The sequence below is a fragment of the Sapajus apella genome, unplaced genomic scaffold, assembly GCF_009761245.1.
Source record: "Sapajus apella isolate SASKATOON/1434 unplaced genomic scaffold, GSC_monkey_1.0 scaffold1, whole genome shotgun sequence".
In the NCBI taxonomy this organism is placed as follows: domain Eukaryota; kingdom Metazoa; phylum Chordata; class Mammalia; order Primates; family Cebidae; genus Sapajus; species Sapajus apella.
Window position 1 is genome coordinate 74,386,655 of NW_022436941.1, and position 12,888 is coordinate 74,399,542.

Sequence of the window (12,888 nt, forward strand, 5' to 3'; positions counted from 1 at the left end):
GTTTAGTTTCACTGGTGTTCTCTTACAGGCTTGGCTAATCATTTTTCATAATTATTTGATTTTCTCTTAACTCCATAAAATAGATATATGTGTGTGATATATGTGTGTTCATTATATATGTATATTGGTATAAAAATTTATTTTACTACATATACCTAAGATTCCGTATTTATATCTATACATTTATATTTGTTTCTATTTTTCCATCTATTGATCTATTCATCTATCTATTGATACACATGTGCACACACATACATTCTTTGGAATACAATATTAATAAATTAGCAGTAAAATATAATCAGCTACATTTCCTTCTATTTCTTATCATAATAACTCAAGTAATTTTATCTTAAATATTTTTCAATTACACTTAGTAATCTCTAAAAGTGCAGAATCTATGTTTTGAATTATAAAAAATGTCAGAAATATTAGTTTTTATTTTTAAGCTCACTCTCACTTTGATAGTTTCACTTTATAAATTATCAAACTATAATCCAGTCCACTATTCCCATTTTGCAGAAGGGGAAGTATGAAGTAGCTTACACAACTCACACATGATTATAATGATTTTTGAGCATCTTCTGGATGAATTACCATGCTACTAATACAACAGACCAATAGCTGGACCATTTCAAAATTAAATATGTGAGGATACCTAATGAGTATTTTAATAAATGTTCATATATTTCAGTCTATATGTTACTTGTCTTTTATTTAGCTATGTGTTTTGGTGACAAAACAGTGGAATCTGGTTCTGAAAGTGGGGTGTAGAACATGTGTATCTATGTTTTTGGATGTGTGCTGGGTATTTAATGAGACAGAATTCTATTTGCTTCTTTTCAGCTTTTTCAGTGGGATCTGTATTTCAGAAATTCAGCCCAAAAAGACTGAGTCTGTCTCTGAATAACCACATTATTATTTCCCTGTCACAGGCATTCATATGAATTATGGAGTGACAAACAATGAGAGCCGTCAGACCCCAGCTCCACCTCTTCCACTGGGTACAGTTCAATAGCTGTTTATTAACTCTCATTGCTCATTTTAAAGGTGAGACTTCACACTAGTTCACAAAAGCCAAATAAATTTGATTTCAAAGATGCACAATAGTGTCTGGATGGATTACTTAGTGTTTACTGACGTGCCAAAAGAGAAATAAAGAAAACATCAGCAAACACAGGCTGAGCTGCCTTGTGGTAGGAATCGGGGAGTAATTCCATGCTCTATAAAATTTGCTTCATTGCTTTTATGTTCAAAGGTTTTATGTGATGTCTGCCTTTTGTGCCGGTTGCCAATGAAGTTTATAATTTTATGTCAGATGCTTGAATTTTTCAATTAAAAAAATGTTAGCCTGAGCAAGCCAGCCAAGACTATAGAAGATAACAAGTCATGTAAAATAGATTGTATTTTTACTGGAACATGAACAAGAGTATAAATGTAATTCTAAAGGCAGCAGCCCAGGATGAGCCAAAGCTGGAGAGTTTCTGTTAAATTCCCCATTTTCCTGTTATACACCATGATAAAGAGCATCAGCTTCTATCATCAGTGCCTAGTTTTCAAGTTATAACAATTCGATAGCGTCTATTTTCATTCAGATATAAATCTTATCTTAGTCAATGCTATCTACTCTAGAGCTCCTTATTAAAAATGCATAAATTTCCCCTATTGAAACGACTTTTAAATGGGGAGTTGTTTGTGAGCACAAATCACTTGGTAAGATTTTTTAAAAATACATATTCATAATCGCCAGCAAGTTGTTTTGCTTTAGGTGGTCTGTGGTGGCTCCCATAAATTTTTCTTTTGAATGTAAAGTACCCCAGGTGATTCAAGTGTAGGTGGTTTGAGAATCACTAAAATTATAATTGTAAAAGTGAGTTGATGCGAAAGAGAGAATCATTTTTTAGCAGGTACAAATTCAGATTGCCGTAACCCCATGTACCTACTTTGGGTCTCTTCCCAGAAAAATTCAGACTGAATTTATCATTGGGTAAGACTGTTTGATCTGAGTAATTTTCCTAGAGCATGATTTGGTCGCAAACTCTGTCATGAATAATCAGTGAAATCCTGAAATGTAGGTGTTTTCGTTTAAAAAGATGTCTCTGGCAAACAGAACTAGGGGGTCTTCTAACCATGGTCAGACACCTGGAAGAAATGCAGAGCAAATAATCTTTGTGTTCAGTGGTTACTTTTGCCTAAAGGAGACAAACAAGAAAAGGCCGAAAAAGATGAAAACATGAGCAATCAAACAAATGGCTAAACGTTACAAGTCATAGGTTGTGCCAGTTACAGCAACAATATTAACTAGCATTTAAGTTACTAAACACTTTTTCTAATTTATCATTATTATTTTTTTAAATTTGGCCCAATCATTAATCGCCTGACTTAAATGCACATAGTCAAATGTGCTTTTATTTTGATTCAGTTGTGCAATGGAATTAAGTCTGATATTTGTGTTGGCATGTTAAGTGCATTGAAATGTGGCAGTTGATTTACCAAAAAATCAAACAAAAAAGAAGAAGGAATGTATTGCCTCAATAAACAGATAGATAAATATGATGTATTTATTCCTAATTTTTAGTATTTCTTTATAATGTGGCAAATGTTAATATTAACTTTATCTTTCTGATGTATGTTAGATATCTGGTATGAGCTCCCAAGAATATACATAGACATTTGAGTTTTCTTTAGCTGAGTGAGGATATTTTAAGAAGTTGAAGGATAATTTGTTTTCAAATACAACTGAGAGTATATCTTATTTAAAAGTTCATCTAATTATTAATAAATAAACCTAAAGTTTGTTTTCAAAACGAAGGCCTTTTTATGAATCTTTGAAAGTTTCTAAAAGTACAACTCAGACGTAAACACACTGTGTATAAAATGGCTTTGTTTTCAGTTTTGCAAAACACAAAACACTAATTAGTATATGTAAAGAAACATGCACATACCCTTTGATCCTCATCTGATTAAGATGTTCCTGGATTGCTGGCTCTTAAATGTTAGGAGTTGGGGAACAAAACCAGTTATCTGGCTTCTATTGTATCTGTTGCTTAGATTTGTTCCTGTTGTCAAAGCTGTTCAAAAATATGGGTGACATATGGACACAATATTAAAATAAATGCATCCTGAAATATGTATTTTTGCTCTAAAGTTTGCCATATGCTATGGGAAATTAAAGTAACACAAAATTAGAAAAAATAAAATAAAATAATTACAAAGCAAAAACAACAAAAAGTCTGGCTGGCATGTTTAGATAAGATTTTAGGTGGCTACGGGAGAAGTTGCGAGGCCTGTTAGGAAGCTGTGTAAATCTACTATTTCTAGAATAACAGTTAAAAATCATAGAATTTCAGTAGCATACAGGGCATTTATATTTCATGCATCTGTGGGTGGGCTGGGTGTCTCTGTGGATCTTGACTGTGCTCATGTTCTCATCACTCATCTGCAGTGTTTGGCTGGAGATGCTGTCAACTTAAGCTGTACTTGACTGTGGTGGCTGAGCTCCACATTTTTCTCATACCCCTCTTGGGAACCAGCAAACTAGGTGTATTCTCTTGGTAATGTCAGAGGCACAAGCTCCTTCTTTTATTACTTTTTCTAAAATCCCATTAGCCAAAGCAAGTCATATGGTGAAGATCAAGGAGTAGGAAAATAAATTCTGTTATTTAAAATGATCTGAAAAAATTCTATGGTGCTAGAAGTCATCGTTAAAGGAGAAAAGAAGTGAAGCTAGTGATTCCACGTACCAGAAAGTCTCTTGCAGTAGTGTAGACAAGAGGTTTGGGTTCAGACCACACATAGAACTATGATAATGAGAAGTAGCAGGATTCTGGATGTATTTTGAAGGGAGAGTCAATGAGATTTACTGAGTCATGGAGAGATGTTAAGGATGATTCCAAAGTTTCTAGTATGGCAACCTGGAAAGATAAGCTTGTCATTAACTGAGATATGAAAGGTTACAAATGGAGCATTTTGGAAAAAAAGAAAACAATTTGTTTTGAATATGTCGAGTTTCAAGAGTCTTGTTTTACAGAAGTATGGTGTGTGCTACCAATGTACTTTTGAGAATTGTATGGTATTTAAAGCCATGAGTTTGGATGAAATCAATAATTGATATTATGTAGAAGGAAGAGAGAGGAGGACTAGGACATTTTTAACATTAAGAGGGTGACAGACATGAGAGATCAGCAAAAGGGACTGAAACGTGATCTACAAGATAGAAAATAATCAAATGAGTGAGGTGTGCTATGTAAATAAAACATAGCAAGGAGAAAAGAGTGGTCTACTGAAGTAAATATGGCTTATAGGTAAAGGATGATGCAAACTAAAACTTAATATATGATGTAACAACATGGAGGTTACTGAGGCCTTTACCAACAGCAGTTTCAAAGGATTGCACCACACTGAGAAGTCATGTTTGGAATGTTCTGGGATCCCTAAATGTAAGGATGGAATTCTTTAACAAACTCTCAAGAATTCTAAAAATCTAATTCTAATTCTTTTAAACAATTGCTTCTCTCCTTCCCCTGCATTCTCTATTTGTTGTTTCTAGAAAGATTTTTTAGAGATATAATGGACCATGCCACTATTTTCCATGTATCTTTACTAACACTCTACCCTATGTTTTTTCCATTTATGTGGGTTATTTAACTCTATCTCCTGGTTGGTTATATATCCAATTGTGTCTAATCTGCTGTCACCCAACCCACTGAATTTCTTAAATTCAATAATCATTTCTCTTTATATATTCCTGATTTAGCTTTTTTACATTTCAGATTCATTTTTATATATTTAATCATTTTCAACACATGAGTTTATGATCTATGTTTTATAACTTATCACCTGACATTCTTAGGAGTCAAATTCTGTAATTTATGTTTTATGTTGACTCATCTCACATTGACTTGTTTTCTGTGCTTACTAATTTTGGATTGGGGTGTCTGCTTGGTGTGGCCACCCTTGCTAATTCTGTGAAGACTAACTTGGTATGTGACACTTTATCAAAGTTTATTTTATGACTCTCTAAGTCCCACAGAGATGATAGCAGATTTGGTTGTAACTCTACCAATACTCTTTTATGCCTTATTATTTTTATGCATGTAGGGCTAACTTGTATTTGCCAGCATACATATCTCTTTGCCTGAAATTTTTGTCAGGTCACCACTCTTGCCATGTACACAGAAGGCCAAAAGTGCAATTGATGTTTCCTACCTCAACAAATGAAAGATGGGAGTTGGTGTGTAAATAGCATAGCTCTGTTGCATCTTGGATGGCATAGTTATGAAGTTAGTGATCAGTATCGGCCCCCAGATTTCCCCCGGGGATAAAACCTCTTTACCCTCAGGGGTAATACACTTGATAATGCACCCCTTATTGGCTGCCTTTACTTGCCTGACTCACATACTGCCCTACTCACTCAAGTACTTACCAACTCAGAGTCTGTTTTAGGAGTACCCAAACCAAGACTGCCTTATTATGAGACCAGAACTACCATTTTTTCAAAATAGCTGATTTTCAGAACTGCTTTGTAATATTAAGGATTAGCTTTGGACTCTTGACACCTGAAGATGTTGTGAAAATTGAATGCTGAAGTCGTATAACGTAATACTCCGGTTCAGAGTCTTCAGAGAAGACTTTTCATCTTATGCCAGTAGGAACAAACTTTTTCCTAGTCTGTTTTATAGCCCCAGCTTGAAGCAAGAGTATCACTCAGTATTTTATGTGCTGTGCCAAGCCCAAACTGAGATTCCTGGGCTTATGATATATATGGAAGAACAGGCACACGTCAGACATACTGTGGTTGGGATTCAAGATTGCTGCAATAAAAGTAAATAGCAAAATAAAGAAAGTCACACAAGCTTTTTGTTTTCCCAGTGCATATAAAATGTATGTTTACATTATAATATAGTCTGTTAAGTGTGTGATAGCATTATGTCTAAAACTGTACATGTACTTTACTGCTAAAAATACTAACAATCACCTGAGCCTTCAGTGAGTTGTATTATTTTTACTGGTGGAGAGTCTTGCTTCTATGTTGATGGCTACTGACTGATCAGACTAGTGGCTGCTGAAGGTTGAAGTGGCTCTGGAAATTTTCTAAAATAAGATAACAATAAATTTTGACACATAATTGAATCTTCTTTTCATAAGATATATCTTTGTAGCATGTAACTGTTTGATAGCATTTAATCAATTAGAAGTACCTTCAAATTTGGAGTCCATCTTTCTCTAGAGCTGCTTTACAATTGTTTATGGAATATTCTAAGTTATTTGTCATTACTTCAACAATGTTCACAGTATCTTCACCAGAATTAGATTTCATCTCAGTAAACCACTTTCTTTTCTTATCTGTAAGAAAGGTCGTTTCATCTGTTAAACTTTTATCATGAGACTGCAGTAATCCAGCCACATCATCAAGCTCGACTTCTAATTCTAGGTCTCTTGCTATTCTCACCACATTTGCAGTTACTTCCTCCACTGAAGTCTTGATCCCTCCAAATCAAGTCATCCATGAAGGTTAGAATCACACATTCTTCCAAACTCTTGTTAATGTTGACATTTTGACTTCTGTGTATGAATCACAAATGTTCTTGATGCCATCTAAAATGGCGAATTCTTTTCCAAAGGTTTTCAACTTAATTTACACAGATCCATCAGAGGTATCAGTCTGTATAAAAGCTATAGCCTTATAAAATGTATTTCTTACATAATAAGGCTTGAAAGTTAAAATGTCTTTTTGGTCTATAGGCTTCAGAATACATATTGTTTTAGCAGAAATGAAAAAAACATTTATTTTGTTTTACATCTCTATTAGAGCTCTTGGGTGCATTGTCAATGAACAGTCATATTTTGAAAGGAATCTTTTTTCTGAGCAGTGGATCTCAACAGTGGGCTTAAATCATCAGTAAATGATGCTGTAAACAGATGTGCTGTAATTCAGGCTTTTTGCTCCGTTTATAGAGCACAGGAAGAGCAGATTTAGTGTAATTTTTAACATCCTTACAATTTTTGTAATGGTAAATTAGCATTCACTTCAACTTAAGGTCATTAGCTGCATTAGCTTCTAACAAAAGAGTCAGCCTGTCATTTGAAGTCAGGGATTGACTTCTCTTCCTAGATATGAAAGTCCTAGATAGCATGTTCTTCCAGGAGAAGACAGTTCATCTACATTGAAAATTTGTTATTCAGTTTAGCCACCATTATCAATTATCTGTTCACATCATTTGCTGCAGCTTCTCCATCAGCACTTGCTGCTTCACCTTACACTTTTATGTTAGGAAGAGAGATGGCTCCTTTCCTTAAACTTCATGAACTAACCTCTGCTAGCTTCCAAGTTTTCTTCTGCAACTTCCTCACCTCTCTCAGCCTGCATTTAATAGAAGAGTTAGAGCATTGCTCTGGATTAGGCTTTGGCTTAAGGGAATATTGTGGCTGGTTTGATCTTCTATTCAGACTACTTAGACTTTCTCCGTATCATCAATAAGGCTGTCTTGCATTATCATTCTTGTGTTCACTGGAGTAGCAGTTTAATTTTCTTCAAGCACTTTTCCTCTGTATTCACAACTTGGATAACTGTTTGGTGCAAGAGGCCTTGCATTCACTCTGTCTTGGCTTTCAGCATGCCTTCTCACTAAGCTTAATCACTTCTAGCTATGGCTTTAAAGTGTGAGACATGCGATTCTTCTTTCACTGGAACACTTAGAGGTCATTGTAGGTTTATGAATTGGCCTAATTTCAATATTGTTGTGTCTTAGGGAATAGGGAGGTAGAGGAAAAGGAGAGAGATGGTGGAATGGTCAATGGAGCAGTCAGAAGACACACAACATATATTGATTAAATTTGTCATCTTATATGGCAACTAACATAGTAACATCAAAGACCACTGATCAAAGATCACCATAGCAGATATAATAGTAATAAAAATGCTTAAAATTCTGTGAGAAAAACTAATATGTGACACAGAGACACAAAGTAAGTACATGTTGTTGGAAAAATGGCAGCAATAGACCTGCTTACTGAAGGATTCCACAAACCTTCAATTTGTTAAAAACCTAGTATCTTTGAAGCACAATAAAATGAAGTGCAATAAAATGTGGTATGCCTTTATCTTTTCCATTATTTAGAGACAGTTATTATCAGGGCCATAATGAAAACATTTGCCTTTTAGAAGCAGGAAACTGGAAATTTTAATCTAAATGATTTTGACATAATTGAGGCTTATTGATGCATCAAAAGGTGAAGGAGCACTTCTGTTTGTTTCCTTTTGACTAGTGTCACTGATTTTGGAAAGTTAATAATGGAGAATTTCTTCTCTCATTCCCCTCTCTTCTAAGTTTCTAGGATATCAAGAAAATATCCAAAGATAATATTTTTTCCCAAGCTAGTGACTTGTCTGTTTGCTACTGTTTGAGTTTATCAGGAGAAGATGAATAAATGTCTATTGGATGTCTATGTTTCTATTTTCATAATTTGACTATGCATGGATATTTGTTCCCATGAGCATTATTTCTGTATAGATCACCATCAGTCAAGTAGACCCTGCCAGCCTGCTAAGACGATAACTTTGAAGCCTTAGCCATACTTTGCCCTTTCTCCTATGCCCAATGTTGTCATTTCACACTTTGACCATAGCTTATCTGCAAGTGCAAAATGTAATATCTCTGTTGTGTCTGATTGAAAAGTAACTTGAGTGAGTTGGTTTCTGTATCTTAAAAGAGTTTTTGTTTCTACACATCATTTCTGTGACAAGAGCAAGGAAATATATTTTCAAAGGGCAGTAAATAACCCAGGCTGTAAGTGGTAGATGTAATAGGAAGCACTAAGCTCTCAATCTTAATGGGCCCTGGGATATATGTTAACGGCAGCTTGCAAGTGGGAAAAGAGTAGCTTTTGATCAGCTAAAAATGTCAGTAATAAAGCAATCGTCATAATTAAAGCCATCAATTTGGTTATTATCTTAGAAATTTTCTGCTCAGCCTTTCAAAAATGCTAGAATGATACATGTGTTTTAGCTCAGCTTAAACAACTCCCCAGGCTGTTGGGTCCAACCCATTCCATTGTAGGATAATTGTAACTATTTAAAAATTCTTCCTTATATTGATTCAAAGTCTGACTTCTCGTAAGTTCTTAGCCCTTACTAGTTCTAATTTTTCTCTTAAGAATACCACTGTCCACAGGACTTTCTTCAATAATGGAAATGTTCTAAATCTTGCACTATCTAATATGGTAGCTACCATATTAGATGAGGCTATTGAGCATTTGAAATGTAGTTAGTGCTTATATCTGGTCACAGTGGCTCAAGATGGTCTGACTAATCCAGAGTGCATTGGACTTATTAACTTAGAGTGAGACTGAAATTTAAGAAATTTTATATTATGTTTATTTATTTGAGACAGACTTTTGCTCTTGTTGCCCAGGCAGGAGTGCAATGGGGTGATCTCAGCTCACTACAACCTCTGCCTCCCTGGGGTCAAGTGATTCCCCTGCCTCAGCCTCCTGAGTAGCTGGGATGACAGGTGCCTGGCACCACATCTGACTAATTTTTTGTATTTTTAGTAGAGATGAAGTTTCATCATGTTGGCCATGCTGATCTCAAGCTATTGACCTCAGGTAATCTACTCACCTAGGCCTCCCAAAGTGCTGAGATTACAGACATGAGCCACCATGCCCGGCCTTGTGTTTATATTTGAATGCCATGATGCACTTGACATTTTGTTGATGAGAAATCACCACTATTGATATAATTTATATATTTGTCTCCTCCAAATGTCATGTTAAAATTTGATCCCCCAGTGCTGGAGATTGGGCCTGATGGGAAGTATTTGGGCAATGGAGGCAGATCCCTCTTTGGCTTGGTACTGTCCTTTCAGTAATGAATGAGTTCTTGCTCTACTAACTCATATGAGAGTGGGTTATTTAAAAGTGAGGCACTTCCTCCTTTCTTGCTCCATTGCTCCATCTCTTGCTATGTTAAACCCTGGCTCCCCTTCCCTTCTGCTAGGAAGAAAATTTCCTGAGGCCTCAACAAAAGTTGAGCAGATACAGACACCATGCTTCTTATATAGCCTACAGAACCTGAGCAAAATATACTTCTTTTTAAAAATAAATTACCCCATTGCAGATATTCTTTTATAGCAATTAGAATGGATGAATAAAACCACCTTCAGGCAAATGATTGGATTTTAGAATTAAAAACCATTTGCAGGAACTTCTAGTTCAGTGGTTTTCACAGTTTATTTTCATCAATGGACTCATCATTAAATAAAACTTTCCCCGAAGAGTGAACAGTTAATTCTAGAGCTACTTGGATTGGAGCAGGAGTGGACTGTCCAGCCTGTAATCCCTACCTAAATAGTATAGCCCTTCATGATGGAGTGTTGATGTGAGTTCCAACCAATACAGACACAGAATCAAATCATATTAGTCAGTAATGAGACTTCCTAATGGTATTATTTAAGGAGCATTGAAGGCTGCCTAACAAAAAGACAAGCTTAAATTGGAAAATGGATGCTTAAGCAGTTATTCAGAGTGTTTAGGGTCAGACACCCTAATAATGATTTGGACCATAATTTTATTGAAAATATAAGATTATTCATAATAACTCTAAGGTATTAGATATAGGTTATTTTTCAGCCTATGTTGTAATATCAGGAATTTGGGTGACTACTTATTGAGCACATTTAAAAACCTTTATCTTTTGTCTTCTTTTATATAGGGGAGGGCTTTGTGAGCTTCTAGGTTCCCTGGTCATCTCTCACAGAATTTCTCAAACTTTTGTTTGCACAGGTATCATCTGGAGATCTTGGTGAAAACGCAGGTTTCTGGTACCCATCCCTTGAGACTCTGATCTGGGTACAACTGGGACAGGCCTCAGGACTCTATTGTTAACAAGTCTCTCAAATAATTCTGATACCTTTACTCCGTATTCACACTTGAGAAACACCAGCCTACACCATGGTCATTAACAAAGAATAGGAAATTTATGGTTTTACAATCTGTCTTGGGAATTAAGTGTAACAGTTAACTTTTTTTTTAATATTGGAAGGTTTATTTTAAAAAGATTTTTGTCCCCCAATATTTTGAACCCATTTTTTTAATCCTTATGCAACGTGTTTGTTGTGTGGCTGACATTCCTAAGCTCTAAGATGAGGAACATTTAATGGGTATTCCAGTCCTATTACCCTGCTTTTGGAAACACAATTTTTCACTATGCACCTTACCTTTTACATGCCATTATTCAGCCTTTCAAGCTTACTTGATGTGTGATCTGTCAACAGCCTGCAAGAGGCTCTCGGCTCTGCTGTGGTCCTGATGGATGACTGCTGCGGCTGCCACATTTTTTTTCTCTTAGCTTTTGTTCTTTCTCACTTCTAAATGTGCCTACATATTTTATTGAGACATAACAGAGAAAAATTACTGTTGGGATAATGATCCTGAAAATTAATAATTTTCTTTAATAAGCTTTCTTTCTTGTTAGTACCCCTTAATGAATTTATTTAAGCTGTGGGAAGAGGAACCACTGTAAAGGCCATAGAGGGCTTTCTCATTATTCAAATGCTGGGTTGAAAGTGAGAATTTCATGTCATCTATAATAACTTCTGAAAGTGGCATTATAACACATATATTTGACGTGTAGAACATGTTTAATAAACTTATAAAGCTTTTGTCTTTGTTCTACGTACACAGAAGATAGATGTAACACCATGAACCAAATACATTGGTTTGTTGATGCTTACCATTCAGATACTATCTGAAACAGAGAATAGTTACTGTCACATGAAGATGAAAAAGACAGATTGCTTAGAAATAGCAAGAGGTAATGATTGAATACTTGAGCTAGTTTGGCTAAGGTTCTATCTATTAGAACTGTGCTGACTAGTATGACAGCCACCAGCCACACGTGGCTACTTCAGTTTAAATGTATTTGTTAAATTAAGATTTAAAAGTTAGCCTCTCATCCACACTGACCACACTTGAAGAACTCAGTAGCCGTAAGTGGCTACTTGTGGCCATATTGGACCAAGCAAATATAGAACATTTCCATCAGAAAAATTCTGTTGAACAGTACTACAGGAGACTCTCTCAGCTTGTGACCCTATCTGAGCAGGGCAAAAGGGAAAGTACCTTCTATGTAAAATGCTGATGTTTGCTTGGGTTAAGGTTAATTGCTACTTAGGACTGTGTGCTGTGTGGAAATAGACCTGTGCTGAGGGTGATGCATTTCTGAATTGTGAGTATAGTTTTTATCTCCAATTGAGCTGGCAATTTTTCTTCCCAGAAGAGCCTATTGACTTATAGGTAGTGGCTGAGTATTCAATAATTTAATAGTTTACAGATTTGCCTTATTTTTCTTTTAATTGAAGTATAAAATAGTTATTTTAAACTATGTTTATAAATTACTCTATGTGTATTTCCTACTTAAGAAAATCTGCAAAACAAACACATATGGAAATGATTTTCTGCTTGAAAAATAATTGTTTGCTTTATAGTAAACAAACACTTTTATTTTTTATTTTATTTGTATTAAAGAAAGAAATTCCTGCAATTGCAAGATTCTTTAGTGCAGTTAAAATCAAATCAGATGAATTTTTGCTTGGGCTTGTACATTTATATCCAAGAACATCAATTGTATTGCTATATTATTGTCAAATATTATAGATTTGCCCTCAACTCAAAGTAACTGCTTTCCAGGTCATCAACAGAAATTTCAGTTTTCAACTGTGCTCAAATGCCTAGAGCACAGGTCTCTCAAAATTATCTTTTCACAACCATACATCTTTATAAAAGTTGGAATTACAGAACCAAAGAGTCAATCAATTAGGTAGGAAAATGACACTGAGTTAATCATTGGAATAAAATTTTTAAGCACTGAGTGCTTCGATAGCCAGTAATTGG